This window comes from Rattus norvegicus, chromosome X (genome assembly GCF_036323735.1).
Source record: "Rattus norvegicus strain BN/NHsdMcwi chromosome X, GRCr8, whole genome shotgun sequence".
In the NCBI taxonomy this organism is placed as follows: Eukaryota; Metazoa; Chordata; class Mammalia; order Rodentia; family Muridae; genus Rattus; species Rattus norvegicus.
The window spans coordinates 53,496,330-53,524,152 of NC_086039.1; the positions used below are offsets into that span (position 1 = coordinate 53,496,330).

The 27,823-nt window shown below is 40.9% G+C and overlaps 1 long non-coding RNA gene across 1 annotated transcript; it reads right to left on the reverse strand.

The window, feature by feature from the left end:
• Positions 1-424: 424 nt before the first annotated feature.
• LOC120099238 (uncharacterized) lies at positions 425-5,927 on the reverse strand. The gene is made up of 2 exons (XR_005498306.2): positions 5,407-5,927; positions 425-3,925 (listed from the first exon to the last, which is right to left on the reverse strand). It is a non-coding gene; the product is annotated as an uncharacterized LOC120099238 (long non-coding RNA).
• Positions 5,928-27,823: the final 21,896 nt, after the last annotated feature.

Below are 27,823 nucleotides of genomic sequence, written 5' to 3' on the forward strand. Positions count from 1 at the left end.
GCTTGAGTTATATGTCAGGACCTTAACAGGACTGAAGTTTTCCTGTTAGCTACCTGTTTGCTAATTTGAGAGGCAATGTAGACAGACCTTAAGCTGAGACACAAGGCAAAGATCCTCCAATCGTGCCATAGGTCTAATATTATAGGAACAGATGCTTTTGGCTTTAAGCCACTAAATTAAGAGGATGATTATTCTGAAACAGTACTGTAGATAAATCTCTGATCTTTGTGCTCAGGGAAGTCCTTCTGTGAAGATGGCCATTAAGCTGAGTCCTGAAAAGAAGTCAGTCTCATGATGACCACTCGAGACATGGAAAATATTTAACATAGATTTAAATTTTAATATGCAATTGTAAGACTCTCAGAGAGAATCTTCCCTCAGGAGGGAGATCCTCAAGCCCAATGACCAGTCCGAGTCCACAGGCTGCAATCAGCAAGAGGATTTTTATTGATCAGGATACACAGGTATCTGTGGGCATCCCAGTCAATTCGGAAGACTGGCGCGCCTAGCAGAGCCAGGGTGGGCTTTTTATAGTATTTTGGGGAGCAGAAGCAGGCTTACAGAAGCAGATGCATGGTTACAGGGATGTGATTGGTGGAGTAAATGAGGCATGCGTGTATGTTACCTATTTTGGCTATAATCATAACAATGAGTTAGCAAAAAGTACATGGTGGTCGGGTCTCCCGGGGGGTCAGGGACTGTTTCTTTTTCCCTGCCAGGTGGCCCATGGAGCAATGCCCATATTTTAGTCTAGTTTCTGCATTTTGTTTTCTTTTCTGGGCTATTTTTGTCTAAATGTTGGGTCAGCTTGTCCCACATATCTAAAAACTTATTTTTTACTTCTATAGTAAAAAAGAGGGCCTTGGGCTTGTACAATTCCCTTTCTGGGAGGGGGTCTTTCATTCCCCCATTTTCTTTTTGTCCTTGAGTGGAATCTTCCACTCAACTTGGTTAAGGTACCTCTGTTTTTTGTTGTTTCACCATCTGATACTGTTGTCTCAGCACAAAAGTTTGAATGACTGAAAGTGTATCTCTTATTATTCCTGTCTGATCTGCATAGAAACAACATTTTTTCTTTTAGTGTAGCACACAGACTCCTTCTTTAAGGAATATCAGGTCTAATCTTTTTTTATTTTGAAGGACTACCTCTGAGAGGGAGGTTAGGTATTCTTGGAGGTCAGCTAAAAAGTCTTTTTTACTCTTTTCATATCTGAGTCAATGGCAGTTCTGAATTCTCTATAAGCCTTGTATTGTAAGGCAACAGCAGATGTCCTTGTGCTGCCCTTGTAGCACCTGGATAGCCTTAAATAATTTTTAACTCTCTTTTGTGTCTTATTAAGTCTTTAGCATCAGGATTCTAATCTGGACACTATCTGAACCTATATACCAAGGTCTTTTAGAACTTTTAAACTTATGGTCCCTGAGGCACAGTCCCAAGAAGTGTTAGGAGTACTAACATATGTAATGTTACATTATTTGCAATAAAAATCAAGCCTATCCTTACACCCATTCCGAGGGAACCCAGGGCAAACAGGCAAACATGAAATTTTTGTTTCTAAAGCACACTCTTCAAGTGAGCATTATAGCAACCTCCCAGTCACGTCTCTGATGTATCCACTTATCTGATGTGTAAGTCTAGGGAGCTTTTTGAAGATCTGAGTGTCCCTCTAGGTCCCAGTTCTCAGCCCCAACAGCTAGTACTCGACTTGATGGCTGTCAGGGTGGTCAGCAGCACCAGGTACAGTCCTTTCCAGTGAGGCTCGAGTGTCTGGGCTCAGTGTAGGTAGCTGCAGTCTCCGACCTGGAACTGATGACTGATGAGATGTCTCAGGGGTCTCCGGGGCATAGGCTGCTGTCAGCTGTGAGCAGATTTCTTTCTGTATCACCTGTAGGTCTTTTAGCCTGGCACACAAATCATTATGACTATGACATGTTGGTTCAGTAACATCATCTAATACAGTCAGGGGAGCTGAGGCCCCATATAAGATATCAAAGGGGGTAAGGCTGAATCTGGAAGGGGTATTTCTTGCTCTGAAGAGAGCAAGAGGGAAGGAGTGTCACCCAGTCTGTGCCAGTCTCCATGGTCAATTTGGTCAGGGTCTCTTTTATAGTTTTATTTATTTACTCTATCTGTCCTGAACTTTGAGGTCTGTAAATATAACGTAATTTTTAATTGACCTCTAAATATTTGGCCACACCCTGGCTTACCTTGGCAACGAAAGTAGGGCCGTTGTCTGACCAGATTACCTTGGGCACTCCAAATCGGGGGAAGATTTCTTCTAGTATCTTCTTGATGACTATTGAGGTCATCTCTTGCTTGGTCGGGAAAGCTTCTATCTATTCTTGAAAAGATATCTATAAACACTAGGAGACATTTGAAATCATATTTTCCTGGTTTTATCTCTGTGAACTCCACTTCTCAGTAGTATCCAGGCCGTTCCCCATGGAGCCTCTTACCACAGTCAACCTTCCTGAAAACAGTTACCTTTTGGCATGGTATACATCAGTGCACTATCTGTTCCATGAGATACTTGAGACCTGTAACATAATATTTAGTTTTTGAAAACGTCTGGATGAGTTTGCTTACCCCTAAGTGAGTCTATTGATGTATTTGTTTTACCATGGCCTCTGCCTGTAAAAATTGTAGCAGGATATTCTTTCTCGTTGAGGTGTACCAGAGTCTCTTCCTCGGCCTGGCTGGGTCATGGAGGGCCCTTAACAGAGCCAGAATCTCTTTTTTTTTTCTTCTTGCCCTCAGATGTCAGCAGGCCCCTTTGTTGATGGGCTGTAGCAAAGGCATACCTGTTGTCCACATAGATGTTAAGTCTCCTTCTTGGCTCAAGGGCTTTGGTGAGGGGAGCGAGCTCTACCCTCTGTGTAGAAGTGCCTTCTGGTAGGGCCTGAGCCCATATGATTCTGTTTCCATCTACCACTGCTGCCCCAGCCCATCTTTTTTTCTTCTCTAAGAAGCTGTTCCCATCTATGAACCAGATGGCATCTACCCCCTCTGTTGGCTGATCAGTCCGATCTTTATGCCACTCCTGTGCTTTAGTGAGCTCCTGTTGACAGTCATGAAGGGGGGTGTCTAGGTCAGGGTCCGGGAGCAGGGTTGTAGGGTTTAGACTCGTAGGGGCAGTCTGGGATCACAAGGAACAAGTGGGATACCCGGCCCACGCCAAGGTCCACCGTTCTTCGGGTAGTCCATGAGTATCATTTGTTGTCAGTAGCCCCCGTACTCAAGGTCTTTTGCTTGACACTAGCCCATTTGGGCGTAGGAGCACAGAGTGTTAGGCCCCCGTATTCACAAAACAACTGGGCAGGCTTCCCTTCTATCTTAGCGCATAGCCAGCACTCTAGGACCAAGAGGCTTGCCTTCCGGGCTGCTGGAGAGGCCCCTCTTGTTCTTCCTGGGGCAGTCCCTGACCCAATGTCCTTTTTCTTTGTATTAGGCACACTGATCTTTAGCCAGGAATTCTCTTCTGTTGCCAGGTATTATCTTCCTAGGTTCCCTAACTACTGTGGCCAGTATATGTTCCTCTCTCGTCTTTTATCCCTCTTTAGCTCTCTAGCTTCTTCTTCTTTTTGTCTCTTTTCTTTCTTAGCTTCCTGCTCTTTTTACCTTTTTTTTTCTTTCTCTTCCTCAGTACTTTCTCTGTAACTTACACTAACTCTCAGCAACTTAGCTTAACCCTTTAAATTTTTGTAACTTTCTCTCTTTATATCTTTTCCTTATCTTAGCCAGATTGGTGGGGCATTTTCCAGCCCCTCGGAGACCCACCCTTGGAGCCTGGTGGCAGACCTGGAGCACTCCCTACCTTTAGGCGCATTCAAGTCAACAGTCAGGAGTGAGGGTCTTCTATCCATGTCTGGAACATTCTTTCTGGCCTCCAGTAGGATTCCGTCTTTCCTCGGTGGTAAAGAAGACCTGTAACAGTTATTAACAAGCATCTCAAATGGGATGGTGAGAAAACAAGAGAATCTAGAGAATAGAGGTCCACTGAAGAGGACAAATAGCATTTAGTCACACAGCTAAACCAGGAGGACTTTTTGGGACAAAAAGGCTGTTGTAAAAATAAGCACAAGTTTTGTGTCTGTGAAACAGAACGGCAAGCAGAGAGGGAGCTGATCTGTTACCGACTATCTCTCTGGACTTAAGAACTAATAACAAAAGGATGGAGAGATGGTTAGGACCTGGGTGCTAGATGCCAAGTGGCTGACAAAGAATTGTACACCTATTCACCTGGGACTTTCAGGACCTCAGTAGCAGCCCTTTACCAAACTGTCTCAGTGGGCTAAAGGCCCATGGAAAAGAAAACATTAATCCTGACCTTGGCCACAGCCAAAGCCTGAATTCTAAATTTTGACTGGCAAAACAAAATTCTTCACAGTTTGTTGTAGATTCTTTTTGAAACTATTTTAGGGGCTTCTCTGTCCCCAACCTGGGGCGTTTTGACCACAGGGGCAGGAACTGGCTGCTGTGGGGATAGGATCAAAGGCACTCTCCATGTCAATGATGACTAACAGGGAAGGTGACTTAATGTTGGAGATCAACTCCTCTCTTGGAATAGGGCCAGCAGATAAGGCAGGCTCCCTTAAAGAACTTCTCTTAATGAACACTCTCCTTCTGTGAGCAAGTGTTGAAGGTCTGGTCACTGAAGGCAGCAACTGGAATTATTATTTTTTTAGGGCCAAAAGTCTCATAAAACAACCACTAACTCTATATTATCTTTTTGTTGTCAAAGCCGGCCGGCCTCATCACCTTGAAACTCCTCTTACGCTGACTTGGCCTGAGCTGCGCCACTGCCCACGAGCAGCCTGTAGCTTGCTAGCAGGCCTGTATGTTCACCACCCTCAGCCCCTACATTTTTCTACTCTGTGTTGTCCCTTCCTTAGAAGCTGTGAATGTTTAAGCAACAGGGAGAATTTTTCTTCAGGATCTAAGGTAAAGCTTTCAGGCTCTTGTTAATGCCTGCTTCAGACGGATCACTCGCTAACCTGGAGTCCTTCATACACAACGGTTAACAGCAGCTGGGCTGGACAATGGGAGTAAAGAGAGGGGCAGCTCTCCTTGGGGAGGAGGCTCAAGAGAGAAAGATAAAACAATTTTTCTCAAGCAAATTATTTCCAAGTTAAGCACCAAGAGGACCAAGTAAAACTCCTTGACAAACAAAGCAAACAGTTTCATGATTTTAAACACAGTCGTCAGTCCAAGATTTTAAACACAGTCGTCTGTCCAAAGTCCAAAAACGAAACAAAAGCCAAAAAGACACTCGACAATACCACAGAAAACAAACCAGACAAACAAGACCAAGACAAAGCATCCTATAACCAATTTCCACAGATATTCAAAGAAATTTAGGACACAAAGAAGACAAACAATTCCAACAGTCAGACAGACAGACGCACCTCGCGGCTTCGGTGTCAAACTGAAACCAAAAATTCAGACAGAAGCGACGAGGGTCCGGATCCTTCAGTGGATCTGGCTCTCTCCTCTCTCCTCCAACCCAAAACCATGTATCCTTCCGATACAGGCTGAGCCCCGAAAAACCGGGCTCCAAACACCCTTGGAACGTCTTCCAGGGCTGCGGGGGAGAAGTCCGAGTTCGTCAGCTCCTTCTCTGGCCCGCCCAAATATAAACGGTCTAGACCCAAGCCAAGTAACTAAGCATTTACAGAACAAGTCACAAAGCAAGACAAGACAGGACAAGACAAACACTGGCCAGCTTACCTCCCGGTGGGTGGTCGGTGGTCTTTAGGCAAAGGATCTCCGATCCCGGACGAGCCCCCATATGTAAGACTCTCAGAGAGAATCTTCCCTCAGGAGGGAGATCCTCAAGCCCAATGACCAGTCCGAGTCCACAGGCTGCAATCAGCAAGAGGATTTTTATTGATCAGGATACACAGGTATCTGTGGGCATCCCAGTCAATTCGGAAGACTGGCGCGCCTAGCAGAGCCAGGGTGGGCTTTTGATAGTATTTTGGGGAGCAGAAGCAGGCTTACAGAAGCAGATGTATGGTTACAGGGATGTGATTGGTGGAGTAAATGAGGCATGTGTGTATGTTACCTATTTTGGCTATAATCATAACAATGAGTTAGCAAAAAGTACATGGTGGTCGGGTCTCCCGGGGGGTCAGGGACTGTTTCTTTTTCCCCGCCAGGTGGCCCATGGAGCAATGCCCATATTTTAGTCTAGTTTCTGCATTTTGTTTTCTTTTCTGGGCTATTTTGTCTAAATGTTGGGTCAGCTTGTCCCACATATCTAAAAACTTATTTTTTACTTCTATAGTTGAGGGCCTTGGGCTTGTACAATTCCCTTTCTGGGAGGGGGTCTTTCACAATGATAGAAAGCAGTATGGCATACCGACTGCAAGTCAGTATGTGAAATTCAACTATGTGAGTGGCTGAGTGGGCAAGTGATATCGAGCAAGAATAAAGGGGACAGAGGCAAAATACAGTGTATACAAGGTTTTCCAAATAGAAGATTTAGTTTAGTTTTCATCCTGATTGCATTGGAAAGCCCCATTAAGATTGAGATAAAAATAAACATTACTCTAGCTGCTGTTCAGAGACTAGGTTAAATAAGGGACATATATTATGGGGTAGCAGTCTCAGAATCTGCATCAGCTGAGTTCCTGAACTACTAAACAGAACAAGAGACCAAAAATCTATAAGACAAGGTCAAGTTTTGGTGGTGATAGATACATGGAATTTAAAATCAAGAAAACTAGCTTAAGGTAACATTTTGGTTACATATAACCAACCATCCCCAAATTAGTGACGGACAGCAACAAGTGACTTTCTCCAAAGTTCCTCATGTGCCATGAATGATAAAGGAGAACATGTCTTTATTCCACGTGGAGCCACACAGATGAGGCACAGGTCTGGAGGAGCCACTTCTCAGTCACCAAGGGGCTGTTGAGCTGAGGCCAGCTGTTGGCCAAGGGGCCCTCATCTTCCACGTAGACTTCACACACATGGCTGCTTTCGCTTTTTTGTCGTCATTGGCTGAGGGTGCTGAGAGGACAAGCCTCCGTGTGAAAGTCACTAAAACCCACTAATTTGAAGAAGATATTTGGTTTGTCAAGGAAAAGACTATTTCTGTACTCATAATAGGTTCATTATTCAAAATGGCCGAGGGATTAAGGATTTAGCTCAGTGGCAGTGTGTGTTTAGCAACAATGAGGCCCTGGGTTTGGTTTATGGCACCGAGAGAAGAAAAAAAAACCATTCAATTTGAAATAAGTATATAAGCCTTTTTTTTATAGCACCTATAACACCTATTCGTTAAAACTGCATTCAATTCCAAGGTGGAGAGATGACTCAGAGGTTAAGAACTCTTGTTGCTCTTTCAGAGGACCTAGGAATTGTTCCTAAAAACCCACATGGCAGCTCAAAACTGTCCATAACTCCGGTTCCCAAGAACCTGACTCCCTCTTTAGGCTTCCACAGGCATCAGGCGTCCACTGCATACACATAGATTCAGGCAAACCACTCATACATATAACATAAATAAAGCTAAAAAATATATTCTTTCATGCTGATACATAAAACACAAACAACATGATATAAATGAAGAACATACGATAACGGTTACACAATTTTAAGAAGCTTAACAAAAGAAAAATAAAAGGAAAACAAAAGGCATCGTGCTTAATAGCATTCCAAAGTAGGATATTAGACAATGGGGAGATTATTTTCCTCCATCCATCGTAATGCAAATTTCACATTCAGATAAGCTGCCAGTAGCTTCCCACCCCTTGCTGCTTTAAGTTTTTGGTGGGATTCCTCCTTCACCTAGCTCTTTCTGCCTACCTACCACTGCCATGGTCACATCTAACGTGGCTGCTTTCACCAGACAGAACTACCTATGTCACTGCAGATGAGTGACAGACAATACATTCTGTTTCCACTATATGGAAGATCTGGAGTTTGGCTTTAACTCTGGTTGAGGAGTCCTGCATTTATATTGATCACGAGTGTAGGAAGCTTTGGTGCCATTGTGCTGCCGACTCTTGAGAACTATTCACAGTGAAGGAACTCCTGGTCAGCTCTTACAAAGGAGATTTGGACCTGACTGTAGCTCTTGTAGTTGTTCCTTATAGAAAGTGAAGCTGAGGCACTTAGTTTCCTCTGAAAGAATTCATCAAAGGAAATCACACAGTCCTTCAATAACACTCCCCAAGAAAAATAATATGCAATCACCTGAGAAAACCTGATAACTTGCATTTAATTTGTGCTTTTAAAACTTGAAGTGTAAGTTGCATACTATAAAATCACAGATTTAAGCAGGTTGCAACCAATATTTTAAGCAAATTATAGAATACTTATTTTTCCTTTTATTGAAATATATTTTCTCACATATTACATCCTAAGTATATTTTGCCCTCTCTCTACTCCTCCCAGTTCTTCCCCATCTCCCCTCCCAAGCAGATTCACCCCTTTCTGCCTCTCATTAGAAATAAACAGACTTCTGACAGATAATAATAAAATAAGATAAAACAAAAGCTAACACATCAGAATGAGACAAAACAAACAGAAGAAAAAGAGCCCAAGAAAAGACAAAAGAAACAAATATAGGTAGCGACACATTCATTTGCACAGTCAGAAATCCCATAAAAACCTTAAACTGGAAGTCGTTACATACACAAAGGGCCTGTAGGGTAAAAAGAGAGAAGGAGAAATATACAAAATAAAACAAAACTCTGATACAACATTATGAGACAAGGAACCTCCAAAACGGTCGTTGAGTTTCTTTTCTGTTGGATATCTACTATAGGAATTTTAGTGTTCCCATGGGGCCCTCTTGGCCAACAACTCAATTTAGATGTAACCTAATCCCAGTATTGGAAACATGATTTTGGTGAGTGAAGTGGAAACAAGGGTTCTTTGGAAAGTCAGTTGGATAGTGTTTTGCTGGGGCAAACACATGAAGGAACACTTAGTTGAAGTGGACACAGGTGTGAAAAACTAAGGCACATTCATGAAGGAAGAGTTCTCTGAAGCAGACACAGGAGAGAGGATGATTTGCTAAAGCAAGTATGTGAAAGAACACTTGATGAAGGATGCGAAAACTAGCACCATACTCTATTCAGTAACTGATATACCATCTATCTTTTTTATCTTTATTAACTTGAGTACTTCTTATTTACATTTCGATTGTAATTCCCTTTTCCGGTTTCCAGGCCAACATCCCCCTAATCCCTCCCCCTCAACCTTCTATAGGGATGTTCCCCTCCCCATCCTCCCCCCATTACCGCCCTCCCCCCAACAATCACGTTCACTGGGGGTTCAGTCTTGGCAGGACCAAGGGCTTCCCCTTCCACTAGTGCTTTTACTAGGCTATTCATTGCTACCTATGAGGTTGTAGCCCAGGGTCAGTCCATGTATAGTCTTTGGGTAGTTGCTTAGTCCCTGGAAGCTCTGGTTGCTTGGCATTGTTGTACATATGGGGTCTCAAGCCCCTTCAAGCTCTTCCAGTCCTTTCTCTGATTCCTTCAACGGGGGTCCCATTCTCAGTTCAGTGGTTTGCTGCTGGCATTCGCCTATGTGTTTGCTGTATTCTGGCTGTGTCTCTCAGGAGAGATCTACCTCCGGTTCCTGTCGGCCTGCACTTCTTTGCTTCATCCATCTTGTCTAATTGCGTGGCTGTATATGTATGGGCCACATGTGGGGCAGGCTCTGAATGGGTGTTCCTTCTGTGTCTGTTTTAATCTTTGCCTCTCTATTCCCTGCCAAGGGTATTCTTGTTCCCCTTTTAAAGGAGTGAAGCATTCACATTTTGATAATCCGTCTTGAGTTTCATGTGTTCTAGGGTAATTCAAGCATTTGGGCTAATAGCCACTTATCAATGAGTGCATACCATGTGTGTTTTTCTGTGATTGGGTTACCTCACTCAGGATGGTATTTTCCAGTTCCAACCATTTGTCTATGAATTTCATAAAGGCATTGTTTTTGATAGCTGAGTAATATTCCATTGTGTATATGTACCACATTTTCTGTATCCATTCCTCTGTTGAAGGGCATCTGAGTTCTTTCCAGCTTCTGGCTATTATAAATAAGGCTGCTATGAACATAGTGGAGCACATGTCTTTGTTATATGTTGGGGCATCTTTTGGGTATATCCCCAGGAGTGGTAAAGCTGGGTCCTCAGGTAGTACTATGTCTAATTTTCTGAGGAACCTCCAGACTGATTTCCAGAATGGTTGTACCAGTCTGCAATCCCACCAACAATGGATGAGTGTTCCTCTTTCTCCACATCCTCGCCAGCATTTGCTGTCACCTGAGTTTTTGATCTTAGCCATTCTCACTGTATACCATCTATCTTAAACTTGCTCTGTACCTAATGTTGCTGTAAGCATTGACTCAAATATATGATGTATAATTAATAATTAACTAACTGCAGTTCCAGTTTCAGAATATTCTTTATGACTTTCCCCACCAAAGACCCTGAAAATTCCTGCTGAAATGAAACCCACGAATTTGTCACCACAGAGAAAGCTAATGGATCAGGTGAAAAAGCTATGTGTTTCTCAACATACCAGCTGCTCACATCATGACTTTTAATCAGATTTTTTAATCAGTGACTATGCTTTGTCCTTATCTATCAAATTGCAGGTGGCAGGGATATATATATATATATATATATATATATATATATATATATATATATATATATATCTCCAGTCTATTTTGAAAAATATGTCCTTTACTATAAAAAACCATCACCACTAATCTTCGTGATTTTTTAGTTAATTAATATTTACAATCCAGCTGTTGCCTCCTCCAGTCCTCCTCTCACAATTTCTCATCCCATTCCTCCTCTCCCCTGTCCCTAAAAGGATGCTCACCCACCATCAGCCCTCCCCTCTCCCTGGAGACTCAAGTCTCTCGAGGACTTGAAGCATCTTCTCCCACTGAGGCCAGACCAGGAAGTCCTCTGATATATATATATATATATATATATATATATATATATATATATATATATATGTATGTTAGGGGCCTCAGACCAGCTCATATATGCTGCCTGGTTGGTGGCTCAGTGTCTGGGAGCTCCCAGGGGTCCAGGTGAGTTGAGACTTATGGTCTACCTATGGAGTCAACCTCCTCATCTGCTTCTTCTATCCTTCCCCTAATTCAACCATAGGTGTCCCTGACTTCAATCCAATGATTGCATGTAAGTGTCTGCATCTGTTTCAGTCAGATGCTGGTTGGACCTCTCAGAGGACAGCTATGCTAGGCTCCTGTCCTGTAAGCCTTGTTGCCTCCCCATGAGATGTATCCCCAGTTGGATCGGTCACTGGACCTCATTTCCCTCAATCTCTTCTTCACTTTTTCCCTGCAACTCTTTTAGAACAATTCTGGGTCAGAAATTTTGACTGTGGGATGGCAGCTCCTCTCTATCTACTGGAGGTGGACTCTTCAAGTTTCCTCTCCCCACTCTTGGGCACTTCATGTAAGGTCACACTCATTGAGTCCTGAGAGTCACCTCTCTGGTCTCTGGTACTTTCTAAAGGATCTCACTGCCTCTCATCTTCTGAGGCTGCATATTTTCATTCACTCTGCTGGTTTTCTGGGTTTCTCTTCTGTCGCCCCACCCCCTGCTTATCTGACCCTGTTCCACCTTTCTCCCTCCCTCTCCCATCTACTGCCCAAATTCCTCCCTCCTCTTGCCTCCTGTGATTACTTCCTCCCTCCTACTAAGTGGTATTGAAGCATCCTCATTTGGCCTTTCTGCAGGTCGAAGTTCTTAAATTCTGTGGGTGATTTTCTAGGTATTCTGTACTTTTTGGCTAATACTCACTTATTAGCAAGTATATAGCATATATGCCCTTTTAGTTCTGGGTTACCTCATTCAGGATGATATTTTCTAGCTCCATCCACCAAACCAGAGGGACACTATTTCATGATGTTCATAGTGATCTTACTTGTAATAGCCAGAAGCTGGAAACATCCCAGATGTTCCACAACAGAAGAATGGATACAAAAAATGTGGTACAGTGGAATACTATTCAGCTAATAAAAACAGTGACTTAATGAATTTTGCAGGCAAATGGATGGAACTATTTTTTATTATTCACTTATAGCCCAATATCAGTCTATCCTTTCCTCCGAGCCCCCGCCTCGCAGTTCCTCCCCTAATTCTCTGCCCCCTTCTCCTCTAAGAAGGGAGATCCCCTAGGTATCACCCCCAACTCCCAAGCCCCTCCATACACTCCCAGCAATCAAGTCACTGCAGAACTAGGCACACCCTCTATCACTGATGCCAGAGAAGGCGGCCAAGCTAGAGGATGGGGATCCACAGACAGGTAACAAATTCAGAGTCAGCCCCTGTTCCAGTTGCTGAGGAACCTATAAAGAGCAAGCGGTATATCTGCTACTGGAGGTGGGGAGTGCTAGGTCCAGCCTGAACTCTTTGGTGGTTCAGTCTCTGTAGATTGTCATTATTTTTCATCATATCACAGATACACTTTAATTTTGTTTGAAATAAACAGCAAAATGAATAAATTTTAAAAGTGAGAATACATTGCATTTCCCTCTTTTCTTCATCCCACAGTTTTCCACTTGTCCAAATAACATTTATGAAGCTCATAGCTAATAAAAGTAATGTTCATTGACTAAATTTCTTCTTTCCTGTAAGTGATGACATGGTTGCTGGTGTAGTATTTTTCCTCAGAATATATTCCAAACCTTCCTTGGGTCAAATAAATAGCTGAAAGGAGTTACAAGAGAGAAATTAAGAAATGGAGAAAGAAATAATGTTCTTTCCTTAGGTGAGATTTAACAAGCTTTAGTAACAACGACTGCTGCATAAACCAATGCTTTCATTACACTACTGAGGAGAACTTTACCTCAGGGACACTGGTGTCTTAGTACATTATGTAAGTCCTTTTTCAGTGGAGTCCATGATGTTAAGGAACATAGTCATGTACCTAACCAAGTTCTCTGTGTACCCATAAGCAGTTACCACCCAACAGCTATTGCCAGAATTCATTTTTGTTTCAGGTTATAAATTGTGAGAGTTGTGTGTATAATACTGTGGGTTCAGTGTTCTAGGAACTTCTGTGGTAGAGAATTTGGGATACATTATTGCAAATCATTTGAGGTCTTCAAATACTTTTAGCTTTCCACTCTGAAGAAACATTGGCACTCTGAAATCATTTCTGTTTTTACTTGTGAGTCTAGGCATCTCAAAAACTGGAATTTTGCTATGCTAATTTTATGTCTACTTGACAAAGGTTAGAATCATATGAGAGGAGGGAACCCCAATTGAGAAAACTCCTCCATAAGATTGGGCTGTAGGCAATCCTTTAAAGCATTTCCTTAGTGATTTATGGACGTTAGCTACTTTGGGGGTTCTTTTTTTTCTTCCTCCCTTCTCTACCCCTTCAAACACCTAACACTAGATATGAAAGAAAAAAGGATAGAGGAGAAAGGAGGCAGCATGCTCATTAGACTACTTCCTGCTGATTCGAGGCATTGAGGTTCTTGGGGCAAGTTTGATCTTTGCCGTCAGGATATTTAATTCTTGTTGTTGTTCCTTCTCTGCACACTAGTACTTAGCAAACTGCAACCAACAGCAGCTAGCAACTAAGCAACAACCCACCCCACTTTGCAGGGGTCCTATATACCCTCTGTAAAGTCCCCAGGATTCCAAATGTCACAGAATTGCAAAAACTATCTGCAACTGGCAAAATCACACCCCTGCTAGAGCATGAGGAAAATCATAGTCATCTGCTGTGGACAATCTGAAGTAGACACATCCCACACCTGGGATCAAAAAGAAAACATATCCCCATAATATTTCTGTGTATTTTAAAGAAACCCAAACTCCCAAATTATTACTACATTGATATGGTTAGATCCAACCCATTGTGGATAGAGTCACTCCTGGGCTTCTGATTCTACAAGAAAGCAGGATGAGCAAGTCAGGAAGCAGCACCCCCCATGGCCTCTAAATTAGGTTCTACATCTAGGTTCCTGTCATATCTGAATTCTTATCCTATCTTTTATCAGTATGGACTATGGCTGTGGAATTGTAATAAACTCTTCCCCAATTTGATTTTGGGTCATGGATGTTCATCACAGTAATAATGTATACATCTGCTGAGTAATCAAATTAAATAAATATCAATGATGAAATGTGACCAGAAATTATATATGTCACTTTTCAATGGAAGCTTAAGGGGCCAGCATGAAATTATCAAGGTTAAGTTCTACTGCCTCAGTGAATAAGAAGTGTGTGTGGACAAGAGACAACATCAGTTTAGATAGCTGTGTACAAACCATGAATTTTTAACATACATTATGAATACAGTATAAGCCAGAACTTCACTTTTATGCTTCTGGGACAGAAATCCCAGTCACTGTACTTGCTTCTTCCTATTTATGGCCCCAAGCAAGGACTAAACAATAGTATTAAGACACTGAGATTTCAAGGAGCTTATTTGTCAGTACTCTGTAGCCTGATTAGACGGACAAAAGACTCCTCCACTAAACTCAGATGAGATTCATAGATAGACCACAACCCCGATGTTTATAAAATAGTCCTGGGTTTTTCCTTGCCTAGAAACTTATCCTCCAAAATCACTTTTGTTATCTGTTTAATTTTTGTTGCTTTTCAAATATGTATAAAGAATCAATGCTTACTTATTTATTTTTGTGGAATCCCATGAATCTCAAAATGGTCTCAAATTTAGTATATAAATAAGGATGACTTTGATCCTCTTATTTCTGTACAACAAGTGCCAAGATGACAGGCATGGATCACCATATCTCACCATGTTCAGCATGACTTGATACTGTAAAAGTGACTGGGCCAGCAAGGCAATGAAGAAATGACAGAAAATCTGGGGAGAGGTGGACCATGAGTACTCTGAGCCACACCAACTCCCACAACAAACCAGAATCCCAGTGTCTTTATTGTGTTCAGCACAGGGTGTGGAGAATGTTAGTCAGTCTCAGTAGGAGGTACCCGTAGGTCAACAATCTATAAATATGCAAAGGAGGAAGCTACAGTTGATAGTTTCTGCACACATTGGTCAATTATTCATAAAAACTCATATTAACACACACTGTCAATGTTCGCACTCCGACCAAAAGGCTTTGTCTATTCCAAGCACGATCTTTATGGGCAAGACTTTGGCATTCTCATGGGTTTGATCATTTGAATGTTTAACATGGCCATGACCATATCAACAATACGCATTGTACACATCCACTAAGGACTTCATCTACCCTTTGCACATTTATTCAGGGCTTCCTTGCTGCTCTTCACACCTGCCTCATGCAGTGTTGGTTATGAAATGCTGTCAGCTTTATATATTGTAAGCAAACACTACGAAGTGGGCTGCATTACATGCCCTTGTTTGTATTTGGAGGCATGACATTTTAGTAAGTAGATTCCTACTGAGGATTCCGACTATGTCAATTTTCAAATATTCGCATATGGAATAGGCATGGCCAGAAAACTTAAAAGCAAGCAAGTTAGTAATATAATTGCTTTTTTTCTGATAGTATTGTGGTTGAACATAAGCAGAAATCAAGGAGTTAAACGGAGTGCTGAAAATTATGTCAGATGCTTAATCTGCCTTTCAGGGCCCATGAAAAATAGTAAAATTTCATTTACAGCATACACAAAAACACCTCCCCAACAAATTGCCTCCTTGGGTTAAATCAAGCTGTTCATATCCACAGTGATAAATCTAAGTAACTCTGTCAGCATAACACAGAAAGTCTGTAATGGTCTTTATTATAGCACTTTAGATGCCTGCTTAAAAATATTCCATTTATCTTTCAAATAATCACCTAGTTAAGGAGCATATGCTATAAAAATGATTTCTTTGGAATCCCATCATCATGATGAGACTTCAGATATTTTCTTAAAAATCAAAGTAAATTTCCCATTGCTACAAGCCTTTAGATGCCACCTGTCATTAAGATGACTGGCATATTATACAGCCTTACGCTGGGAAATTGTCCAGGTGCTTGGAGAGTGGGGCTAATAAAGCCAACACAGAGCTTATGCCCAGGTGGGCCAGTTAGCTTCATGCTGAGAAAATCTTTCATAGCCATGAACTGTACTCACAATTGTAGTCTCAAGACAAATTCTGTCAAATTAGCCACAAAGGAGTCTGGATAAGCATGTCTACAGTTCCCTAAAATCCATTACTGTTAATGGAAAAATAAGTCCTACCACCAATTCTTACTGGCTATATAATCTTTCCAGGGTATTGCCTACTATCATGATATGTCTCAGATACACTCTCCCCTAGCATATTACTCCAAAACAATAAATACCCACAAGGGAGCTTCAATTCTTCTTCATATTTTGGACACTTTTATTAAAATTACTACGCTACTTGAGCACCTTTCCCTGAACTTTGGACCCTCTAACAACTTTCCTATAGGACAACTTCTCTTGGATGACTCAGAGCATAAAGGCTCAACTTAAACCCAGGTCATATTGTTTTACCAACCTTCTTGGCTTTCTGCATTAACAGTCTCACAGAATGGTGAATTAATGCCCCCCTTCCCCCGAACAAATAACAGTGGATTCTGTTTTCTTCCTTGATTATCCACATTTGCCTTTAAATTTTATTTTCTACCTCAATAACACATCTACTTCTTATGCATTGCTCTTGTTACTGCCTATTCCACATGCCCCTGGACATTACAAAACTCTCCCAGCCATTCTTTTTCTCTGAGGTCTCATGCTTCTTCACCTGGACTCTTCTTAATGTCAGATTCATGCATCTAAGACAAAAGTCTCCCACATTCCCCTATTTTAAAAATACCTAAGTGTCCCAGGACCAAACTTCTGAATTTTCAGACATTTTCCCAGACTCAAGATTCTTTTGTGCTCACATGCCATTCCCATCCATGACTGATAGCTTTCAGCTCTAGGTGCACATGTTTTATCTCATAGAGGATCACTAACTAGAAACTGTCTATTTCAAGTTTTGCCTAGAAATTTGCCCATCCACTTAAAAATTATCTTTTGGGCTGTATTCCTGAGCATTCTGTATCCTTTTCATTTTCTTGCGGGCCCATTTTACTGATAAAAAATTCGTAGCCTTATGTTTCAGATATCATTTTTATATAGCAATTTTTTCCTTCCTTCCTTCCTTCCTTCCTTCCTTCCTTCCTTCCTTCCTTTCTTCCTTCCTTAACTTCCTTCTAACCACTATGGTTCTATTAACCCAAATCTCTTGCTTCTGTTGTCTTTATTACAGTGGTTATTGCCTATCCATGATAGCAGCTAGGCTACAGTCATCTAGGTTATGCAAAATGGTTCACTCACATGGTTGGAATTTGGTGTTAACTACTGTCCAGGAAGTCTCCCACATTGACTCATCATGTCCATTTCATATGGTTTGATCCTCCCATAACATGGTGATAAGTCTCCCAGGAGTGAAATCACATGAGAAAAACTTAAGTGGACAAAGAAAGGGCTACTCATTCTCTTGGACATTCTAAAATGCTGTGTCTCTGATCCAGCATGGAAATCAATGATGAGCAAAATAAGTTCCAAAGCCTGAATGGTCAGGCTGTAGAACTGCAGGCAGGATGCCACATGCCTGTAATCTCAGGACCCAAACAGCTGAACCAGGAGAATTGAGTTTAAGGACAGCATAACCTACAGAGTGAGTTCTAGCATACTATGTAATACGTAGTGAAACTGTGTTTTATAAACAATAGCAACAATGACAAAAACAAAACAAGAAAAAAGAGAAAAGAACAAGGAAAATAAAATAAGGAAAGCACAAATTGTTGGAGCACTTCTTTGGGAGAGTGATTACTGCACACTCGTGGTTGATATTAATTCCACTTCTAAAATCGAGAAAGACTCTGGAGATTATGTTTTAATCATATGTTTAACACAAGTCCTTGAATATGGTATTTGGATGCTGGTTACATCCTTATGATTTATTAATCTAATTAAATCAAACTCTTGGTTTTTGGTTTGTTTTCTTTTTAACATTAGGAAAGAGGTTGATTTCGGCAATCAGCTCTGATCCAGACTGGCATAATTCTGAGATGACATGATGAAGGATAAGTTTGTGTGTGTGGAGGGGGGAAGGTATCAGCGTGTCTGTTGTGTGTGTGGCATATTTTGAGTACTTACTCCAGGCCAATTAGTCTGGTTAGATGGAGGTGAAGAAAGTGAGTTTGTTCTCCAGAGGCTAATGAGTCTGGAACAGCACAGTAGTAGAGGGGCATGACAGATAATAAGGTGATTACTACTTAAAGGTAATTACAGACAGGACATCAACTGGCAGACCATAATTGATTGTCATGCCAATTGTGAGGGCAATGATACTATAGATTTTTCAGGAAAGGCTGTGTCCACTTCACATAGAAGAATTCTAGAGAGAAAATGAGGTTGGGTCTGAGTCTGAACTGCACCCTAAGATAGGATTGGAGATGAGACAAAATATAACCAAAATAGAATTTTACAAGCAATTATATAGAGTTTATCAAACAAAATGTATTATTTCAAATATACATTTTCACTGTATATTTTCACAAATATACAGATTCCCACTCCCCCGCCACACACACACACACACACACACACACACCTTCATCATATGTATAGGTCAAGGAGTTATACAACTCTGGACAAAATATGAGTTCCAAGGAAATATATTTAACAATATGAGAAACGAGTGATCAGGAGCAAAGGCTAATATTATGCTTTCCTTCTGTATTTCCCCAGCTCTTTTGAGTTCATGTTAAAACATACGCTTTCTGGTCTAAGATGGTGAAGCTTACATGAACATGCTCGTGCTTCCTGTTTTCTTTTCGTGTAGCTGCAAGTGATATTCTGAGGGGTTAAAACTGCAGGTCAGAGTTTAGCCTGGATATGTAAGTTGACCCCAGTGAGAGAACCATGAATGAGAGTTAGTTGCTTCTGACTGCTTCTGACCAAGAAGTAGATATTTATCCCAGTGTTACCTAGTCCTAGCTTGATTACTACACCCAGTGTTCTATGAAGGAATGTGATGTCACACCATACAATATAGTCATACTCTATTTAGAAAAGGTATTAAAGAAGACTAAAATATATTTTCGATGGCTATAATTGATCACTATACTTCCTGGAAGTAAATGCTTAAGCCATTGATGTATAATTAATCAGCATCTATAATTCCTTCTGTGCGGTGGTTGAGCTAATATATTGCTATGCTTTGCTATATAAAACATCCTGCAACAGGAGGTGGGTCAAGAAGGACAGTTACTTGAAATAAACAGATATTTTTGAAAACTTAAGTCAAAACTATCTTTAAAAAGACTTTTTCTCATGGTTACTAACAAGTAGAAAATGACTCCTTCCTCTTCTGTCATCCTAACTCTAAAAGGTCAACTAATTAGATGAAAGGTAATCAAAAAGCTAGGAACTCAAGGAAAGAAGGGAGCCAGAGGCCAGACAAACACACAAGACAGAGAACAGATTTGAGTCTCGACTGATTGTACCACCTATACCACTTGTTTTGTTACCACAGACTGTCTTAGATGAGGCACTTTATATTTCTGTCAGTTCTATTATTCTCTGGCCTGAAGGAATTTCAAGTTGCACACTGTTTTCCTGGGTTACCAGGAATTTCCTAGGCTATGCATTAAACTTGAACCAAAAAACTTTACAGCAAATTCCTTTTAGCTAAGTAGTATTTATAAAAGTTCAGTGTGCTAGCCTCGAGGAAACACTCTCCAGAAGATTCGGCCTCATTTATGCTGGTCTATTCTTAATCACAGGTGATTCTCCAGCCCTAGCTGATCAGAACTACAAATTCTCAATTTAAAATCACAGGAATGACCCTGTTAAGAGTATTTGCTCCCCTCAGAAACCTCACAAGCCAGGTCTCTAACATCTCCACTGCTCTCAGCAGTATTCTATTTTAGTTTGGGTTACTATTGCTATGATAAAACACCATGATGAAAAGAAAGTTGAGAAGGACAGGTTTATTTGACTTATACTTCCACATCACTGTATTCCATCATTGAAGAAAGTCAGGCCAGGAACTCAAACAAGGCAAGAACTTGGACATAGGAGTTAATGCAGAGGCCATGGGGATGAGTGCTGCTAACTGTCTCGTTCGGTAAGGTTTGCTCAGTCTGCTTTCTTATAGAACACAGTACCTCAAGCCCACAATGGGCAGGACCCTTACCCATCAATCACTAGTTAAGAAAATGCCCTACAGGATTGCTTTCCAACACTTGGACCTACAGCTTAGTATTATGAAGGCATTTTCTTGAGTTTCCCTTGTCTCAAATGACTTCATCTTCTTTTCTTTTATTGTAGCATCTAAATATTTTTATTGGATTTTTTATTTACATTTCAAATATTATTCCCTTTCCTGGTTTCCAGGACATAAGCAGCCTATGCCATACCCATCCCCTTCTTCTATGAGGGTGTTCCCCTCCCTAACCACCCCCCTTCAAATTCCCCACCCCCGACATTCCCCTAAACTGGGGGTCCAATCTTGGCAAGACCAAGGGCTTCTCCTTCCAACAAGGTCATCCATCCTCTGATACATATGCAGCTGGAAGCATGAGTCAGTCCATGCATTTGGGTAGTGGTTTAGTCCCCGAGAGCTCTGGTTGGTTGGCATTGATCTTATGGGGTTGTAAGCTCCTTCAATTCTTTCAATCCTTTCTCTAATTCCTCCGAATGGGGTCCCGTTCTCAGTTCAGTGGTTTGCTGCTAGCATTCACCTCTGTATTTGGCATGCTCTGGCTGTATCACTCAGGAGACATCTATATCCAGTTCCTGTCAACATCCCCTTCTTAGCTTCATCAGTCTTATCTAGTTTTGGTGGCTGTATATACATGGGCCAAATATGGGGCAGGCTCTGAATGGCCATTCCTTCCCTCTCTGCTCCAAACTTTGCCTCCATATCGCCTCCTATGAATATTTACGTTCCCCCTTTTGGGAAGGAATGAAGCATCCACATTTTTGTCATCCTTCTTCTTGAGTTTCATGTAGTCTATTTATTGTATCTTGCATGATTCAAGCTTTTAGGCTTGAATCCAGTTATCAGTGAGTGCATACCATGTGTGTTTTTCTGTGACTGGGTTACCTCACTCAGGATATTTTCTAGTTCCATTCATTGGTCTATGAATGTCATGAAGTCATTGTTTTTGATAGCTGATAGTACTCTGGTAAGTGTACCACATTTTCTGTTTCCATTTCTCTGTTGAAAGGCATCTGGGTTCTTTGCAGCATCTGGGTATTATAAATAACGCTGCTATAAACACAGTGGAACATTTGTCTTCGTTGTATGTTGGAGCATCTTTTGGGTATATGCCCAGGAGAGGTATAGCTAGGTCCTCAGGTAGTGCAATGTCCAATTTTCTGAGGAACCTCCAGACTGATTTCCAGAATGGTTGTACCAGTCTGTAATCCCACCAACAATGGAGGAGTGTTCCTCTATCTCCACATCCTCGCCAGCATTTGCTGTCACCTGAGTTTTTGATCTTAGCCATTCTGACTACTGTGAGGTGGAATCTCAGGGTTGTTTTGATTTGCATTTCCCTGATGACTAAGGATGTTGAGCATTTCTTTAGGTACTTCTCAGCCATTTGATATTCCTCAGCTTAGAATTCTTTGTTTAGCTCTGTACTCCATTTTTAACAGGGTTATTTGGCTCTCTGGAGTCTAACTTCTTGAGTTCTTTGTATACTTTGGATATTGGCACTCTCAGACATAGGATTGGTAAAGCTATTTTCCCTATCTGTTGTTTGCCATTGTGTCCTAATGAGAGTGTCCTTTGTCTTGCAGAAGCTTTGCAGTTTTATGAGGTCCCATTTGTCAATGCTTGATCTTACTGCATAAACCATTGGTATTTTGTTCAGGAATATTCCCCAGTGCCCATGTGATCCAGACTCTTCCCTGATTTTTCTTCTATTAGTTTGAACGTATCTGGTTTGATGTGGAGGTCCTTGATCCACTTGGACTTAAGTTTTGTACAGGGTGATAAGAATGGATCGATCTGCATTCTTCTACATGCTGACCTCCAGTTGAACCAGCATCATTTGCTGAAAATGCTATCTTTTTTTTCCATTGGATGGTTTTAGCTCCTTTGTCAAAGATCAAGTGATCATAGGTATGTGGGTTCATTTCTGTGTCTTCAATTCTGTTCCACTGATCTACCTGCCTGTCTCTGTTCCAATACCATATAGTTTTTATCACTATTGTTCTGTAATACTGTTTGTGGCCAGGGATGGTGATTTCCCCCGAAGTTCTTTCAGTCTTGAGTATAGTTTTCACTATCCTGGTTTTTCTGTTATTCCAAATAAATGTGCAAACTGCTCTTTCTGACTCTATGAAGAATCAAGTTGGAATTCTGATGGGAATTGCATTGAATCTGTAGATTGCTTTTGGCAAAATGGCCATTTTTACTATATTAATCCTACCAGTCCATGAGCATGGGAGATCTTTCCACCTTCTGAGATCTTTTTCAGTTTTTCTTCAGAGACTTGAAGTTCTTGTCATACAGATCTTTTACTTGCTTGGTTAAAGTCACACCGAGGTATTTTATATTATTTGTGACTATTGTGAAGGATGTCATTTCCCTAATTTCTTTCTCAGCCTGATAATCCTTTGAGTAAAGGCAGGCTACTGATTTGTTTCAGTTAATTTTATACCCAGCCATTTTGCTGAAGTTGTTTAATCAGGCTTAGTAGTTTTGTGGTGGAACTTTGGAGATCACTTAAGTACACTATCATATGCAAGTAGTGATATATTGACTTCTTACTTTCCAATTTGTATCCCTTTGACCTCCTTTCATTTTCTGGTTGTTCTGGCTAGGACTTTGAGTACTATATTGAATAAGTAGGGAGAGAGTGGGCAGCATTGTCTATTCCCTGATTTTAGTGGGATTGCTTCAAGTTTCTCTCCATTTAGTTTAATGTTAGCTATTGATTTGCTGTATATGGCTTTTACTATGTTTAGATATGGGCCTTGAATTCCTGTTCTTACAGGACTTTTAACATGAAGGGGTGTTGAATTTTGTCAAATGCTTTCTCAGCATCTAATGAAATGATCATGTGGTTTTTATCTTTGAGTTTGTTTGTATAGTGGATTTCATTGATGGATTTCCATATATTGAACCATACCTGCATCCCTGGGATGAAGCCTACTTAATCATGAGGGATGATCTTTTTGTTGTGTTCTTGGATTTGGTTTGTGAGAATTTTATTGAGTATTTTTGTGTCTAGATTCATAAGGGAAATTGGGCTGAAGTTCTCTTTCTTTGTTGGATCTCTGTGTGGTTTAGGTATAAAAGTAATTGTGGCTTCATAGAAGGAACTGGATAGTGCTCTGTCTGTTTCTATTTTGTGGAATTTTTTGGACAGTATGGGCATGAGGTCTTCTATGAAGGTCTGATAGAATTCTGCACTAAACCCATCTGGTCCTGGGCTCTTTTTGCTTGGGAGACTTTTAATAATGGTTTCAATTTCGGTAGGAATTATGGGGTTGTTTAGATGGTTTATCTATTCCTGTTTTAACTTTGGTACCTGGTATTTGTCTAGAAAATTGTCCATTTCCTCCAGATTTTCCAGTTTTGTTGAATATAGGATTTATAGTAGGATCTGATGATTTTTTTATTTCTTCAAATTCCGTTGTTATGTCTCCCTTTTCATTTCTCTTTCTGTTAATTTGGATACTGTCTCTGTGCCCTCTGGTTTGTCTGGCTAAGGGTTTAACCTATCTTGTTAATTTTCTCAAAGAACCAGATCTTAGTTTTGTTAATTCTTTGTATAGTCCATTTTGTTTCTACTTCATTGATTTCAGCCCTGAGTTTGATTATTTCCTGCCTTCTACTCCTCCTGGGTGTATTTGCTTCTTTTTGTTCTAGAGCTTTTAGGTGTGCTGTCAAGCTGCTGACATATGCTCTTTCCTGTTTCTTTCTGCAGGCACTCAGCGCTATGAGTTTTCCTCTTAGCACAGCTTTCATTGTGTCCCATCATAAGTTTGGGTATGTTGTGCCTTCACTTTCATAAATTCTAAAAAGTCTTTAATTTCTTTCTCTATTTCTTCCTTGACCAAGGTATCATTGAATAGTGTGTGGTTCAACTTCCATGTTTATGTGAGCTTTCTGTCGTTTTTGTTGTTATTGAAGACCAGCCCTAGTCCATGGTGATCTGATAGGATGCATGGGACTATTTCTATCTTCCTGTATCTGTTGAGGCTTGTTTTGTGATTTGCTGAGAAGAAAGTACATCCTTTTGTTTTAGGATAGAGTGTTCTATAAATATCTGTTAAGTTCATTTGGTTCATAACTTCTGTTAGTTTCTCTATGTCTCTGTTTCGTTTTTGTTTCCATGATCTGTCCATTGATATGAATGGTGTGTTGAAATCTGCGACTATTATTGTGTGAGGTATAATGTGTGCTTTGAATTTTAGCAAGGTTTCTTTTATGAATGTAGTTGCCCTTGCATTTGGAGCATAGACATTTAGGATTGAGAGTTCTTCTTGGTGGATTTTTCCGTTGTTGAATATGAAGTGTCCTTCCCTATCTTTTTTGATGACTTTTGCTTGAAAGTCTATTTTATTCGATGTTAGAATGGCTACTACAGCTTGTTTCTTTGGACCATTTGCTTGGAAAGTTGTTTTTCAGCCTTTTACTCTGAGGTAGTGTCTATCTGTGTCTCTGAGGTGTGTTTCCTGTATGCACCAAAATGCTGGGTCCTCTTTATATATCTAGTCTGTTAGTCTATGACTTTTTATTGGGGAATTGATTCCATTGATGTTAAGAGATATTAAGCAATAGTGATTGTTGCTTCCTGTTATTTTTGTTGTTGTTAGAGGTGGACTTATGATTGTGTGTTTCTCTTCTTTTGGTTTCCTTGCAAAGAGATTACTTTCTTGCCTTTTCTAGTGTGTAGTTTCATTCCTGGTATTGGAGTTTTCCATCTATTATCCTTACTACGCCTGGATTTGTAGGAAGATGTGTCAATTTTGTTTTGTCCTGGAATATCTTGTTTACTCCATCTATTTTAATTGAGATTTTTGCTGGATATAGTAGCCTGGGCTGGCATTTGTGTTGTTTTAGGGTCTGTATGACATCTGTCCAGGATCTTCTGGCTTTCATAGTCTCTGGTGAGAAGTCTGGTATAATTCTTATAAATATGCCCTTATATGTTACTTGATCTTTTTTCTTTACTGCTTTTAATGTTCTTTCTTTGTTTTATGTGTTTGGTGTTTTGACTATTATGTAACAGGAGGAATTTCTTTTCTGGCCCAATCTATTTGGAGTTCTGTAGGCTTCTTGTATGTTTATGGGCATCTCTTTCTTTAGGTTACAGAAGTTTTCTTTTATAATTTTTTATATGGAAAAAAGTGTTTATTTGGCTTAAAATTCTGAGTTACAGCTCATTTCTTCAGGGGAATCAAGCAGGAATGCAAGCTGTTAGTCACAGCTCATCTAAAGTCATGAACAAGGAGAGAATAAATGCATCCTCACTTGCTTGCTTGGTCTCAAACTAGCTTTTGGTTCCATGGCTTAGGATTCAGCCCATAGGAGAGCGGCACACAGTGGACTGGGTCTTCTCACATCAATTACTCATCAGGACAGTCCTCTACTTACATGCCTGTAGCCCAACCTGATCTTGACAGTCCTTCATTCAGAGACTTTCCTCAGGTAGCCCTAGTCTGTATCAGATTGATGGTTAAAGCTGAAGAGTAAACCATTCATGGCCCATGAAGTAGGCCTGCTCTTGACACATAGCCCTTCCCTATCGACAGATTCCAGTGTCCATCATCTGCTATTAAAGAAGCTATATCTGATTGCTTCTTTTTTTTTTTATTAACTTGAGTATTTCTTATATACATTTCAAGTGTTATTCCCTTTCCCGGTTTCCGGGCAAACATCCCCCTCCCCCCTCCCCTTCCTTCTGGGTGTTCCCCTCCCAACCCTCCCCCCATTGCCGCCCTCCCCCCATAGTCTAGTTCACTGGGGGTTCAGTCTTAGCAGGACCCAGGGCTTCCCCTTCCACTGGTGCTCTTACTAGGATATTCATGGCTACCTATGAGGTCAGAGTCCAGGGTCAGTCCATGTATAGTCTTTAGGTAGTGGCTTAGTCCATGGAAGCTCTGGTTGCTTGGCATTGTTGTACATATGGGGTCTCCAGCCCCTTCAAGCCCTTCCAGTTCTTTCTCTAATTCCTTCAACGGGGGACCTATTCTCAGTTCAGTGGTTTGCTGCTGGCATTCGCCTCTGTATTTGCTGTATTCTGGCTGTGTCTCTCAGGAGCGATCTACATCCGGCTCCTGTCGGTCTGCACTTCTTTGCTTCATCCCTCTTGTCTAATTGGGTGGCTGTATATGTATGGGCCACATGTGGGGGAGGCTCTGAATGGGTGTTCCTTCAGTCTCTGTTTTAATCTTTGCCTCTCCCTTCCCTGCCAAGGGTATTCTTTTTCCTCATTTAAAGAAGGAGTGAAGCATTCACATTTTGATCATCCGTCTTGAGTTTCTTTTGTTCTAGGGATCTGGGGTAATTCAAGCATTTGGGCTAATAGCCACTTATCAATGAGTGCATACCATGTATGTCTTTCTGTGATTGGGTTAGCTCACTCAGGATGATATTTTCCAGTTCCAACCATTTGCCTACGAATTTCATAAACTCGTTGTTTTTGATAGCTGAGTAATATTCCATTGTGTAGATGTACCACATTTTCTGTATCCATTCCTCTGTTGAAGGGCATCTGGGTTCTTTCCATTTTCTGGCTATTATAAATAAGGCTGCGATGAACATAGTGCAGCATGTGTCTCTTTTATATGTTGAGGCTTCTTTGGGTATATGCCCAAGAGAGGTATAGCTGGATCCTCAGGCAGTTCAATGTCCAATTTTCTGAGGAAACTCCAGACTGATTTCCAGAATGGTTTTACCAGTCTGCAATCCCACCAACAATGGAGGAGTGTTCCTCTTTCTCCACATCCTCGCCAGCATTTGCTGTCACCTGAGTTTTTTATCTTAGCAGTTCTCACTGGTGTGAGGTGAAATCTCAGGGTTGTTTTGATTTGCATTTCCCTTATGACTAAAGATGTTGAACATTTCTTTAGGTGTTTCTCAGCCATTCGGCATTCCTCAGCTGTGAATTCTTTGTTTAGCTCTGAACCCCATTTTTTAATAGGGTTATTTGTTTCCCTGCGGTCTAACTTCTTGAGTTCTTTGTATATTTTGGATATAAGGCCTCTATCTGTTATAGGATTGGTAAAGATCTTTTCCCAATCTGTTGGTTGCCGTTTTGTCCTAACCACAGTGTCCTTTGCCTTACAGAAGCTTTGCAGTTTTATGAGATCCCATTTGTCGATTCTTGATCTTAGAGCATAAGCCATTGGTGTTTTGTTCAGGAAATTTTTTCCAGTGCCCATGTGTTCCAGATGCTTCCCTAGTTTTTCTTCTATTAGTTTGAGTGTGTCTGGTTTGATGTGGAGGTCCTTGATCCACTTGGACTTAAGCTTTGTACAGGGTGATAAGGATGGATCGATCTGCATTCTTCTACATGTTGACCTCCAGTTGAACCAGCACCATTTGCTGAAAATGCTATCTTTTTTCCATTGGATGGTTTTGGCTCCTTTGTCAAAAATCAAGTGCCCATAGGTGTGTGGGTTCATTTCTGGGTCTTCAATTCTATTCCATTGGTCTATCTGTCTGTCTCTGTACCAATACCATGCAGTTTTTATCACTATTGCTCTGTAATACTGCTTGAGTTCAGGGATAGTGATTCCCGCTGAAGTACTTTTATTGTTGAGGATAGCTTTAGCTTTCCTGCGTTTTTTGTTATTCCAGATGAATTTTCAAATTGTTC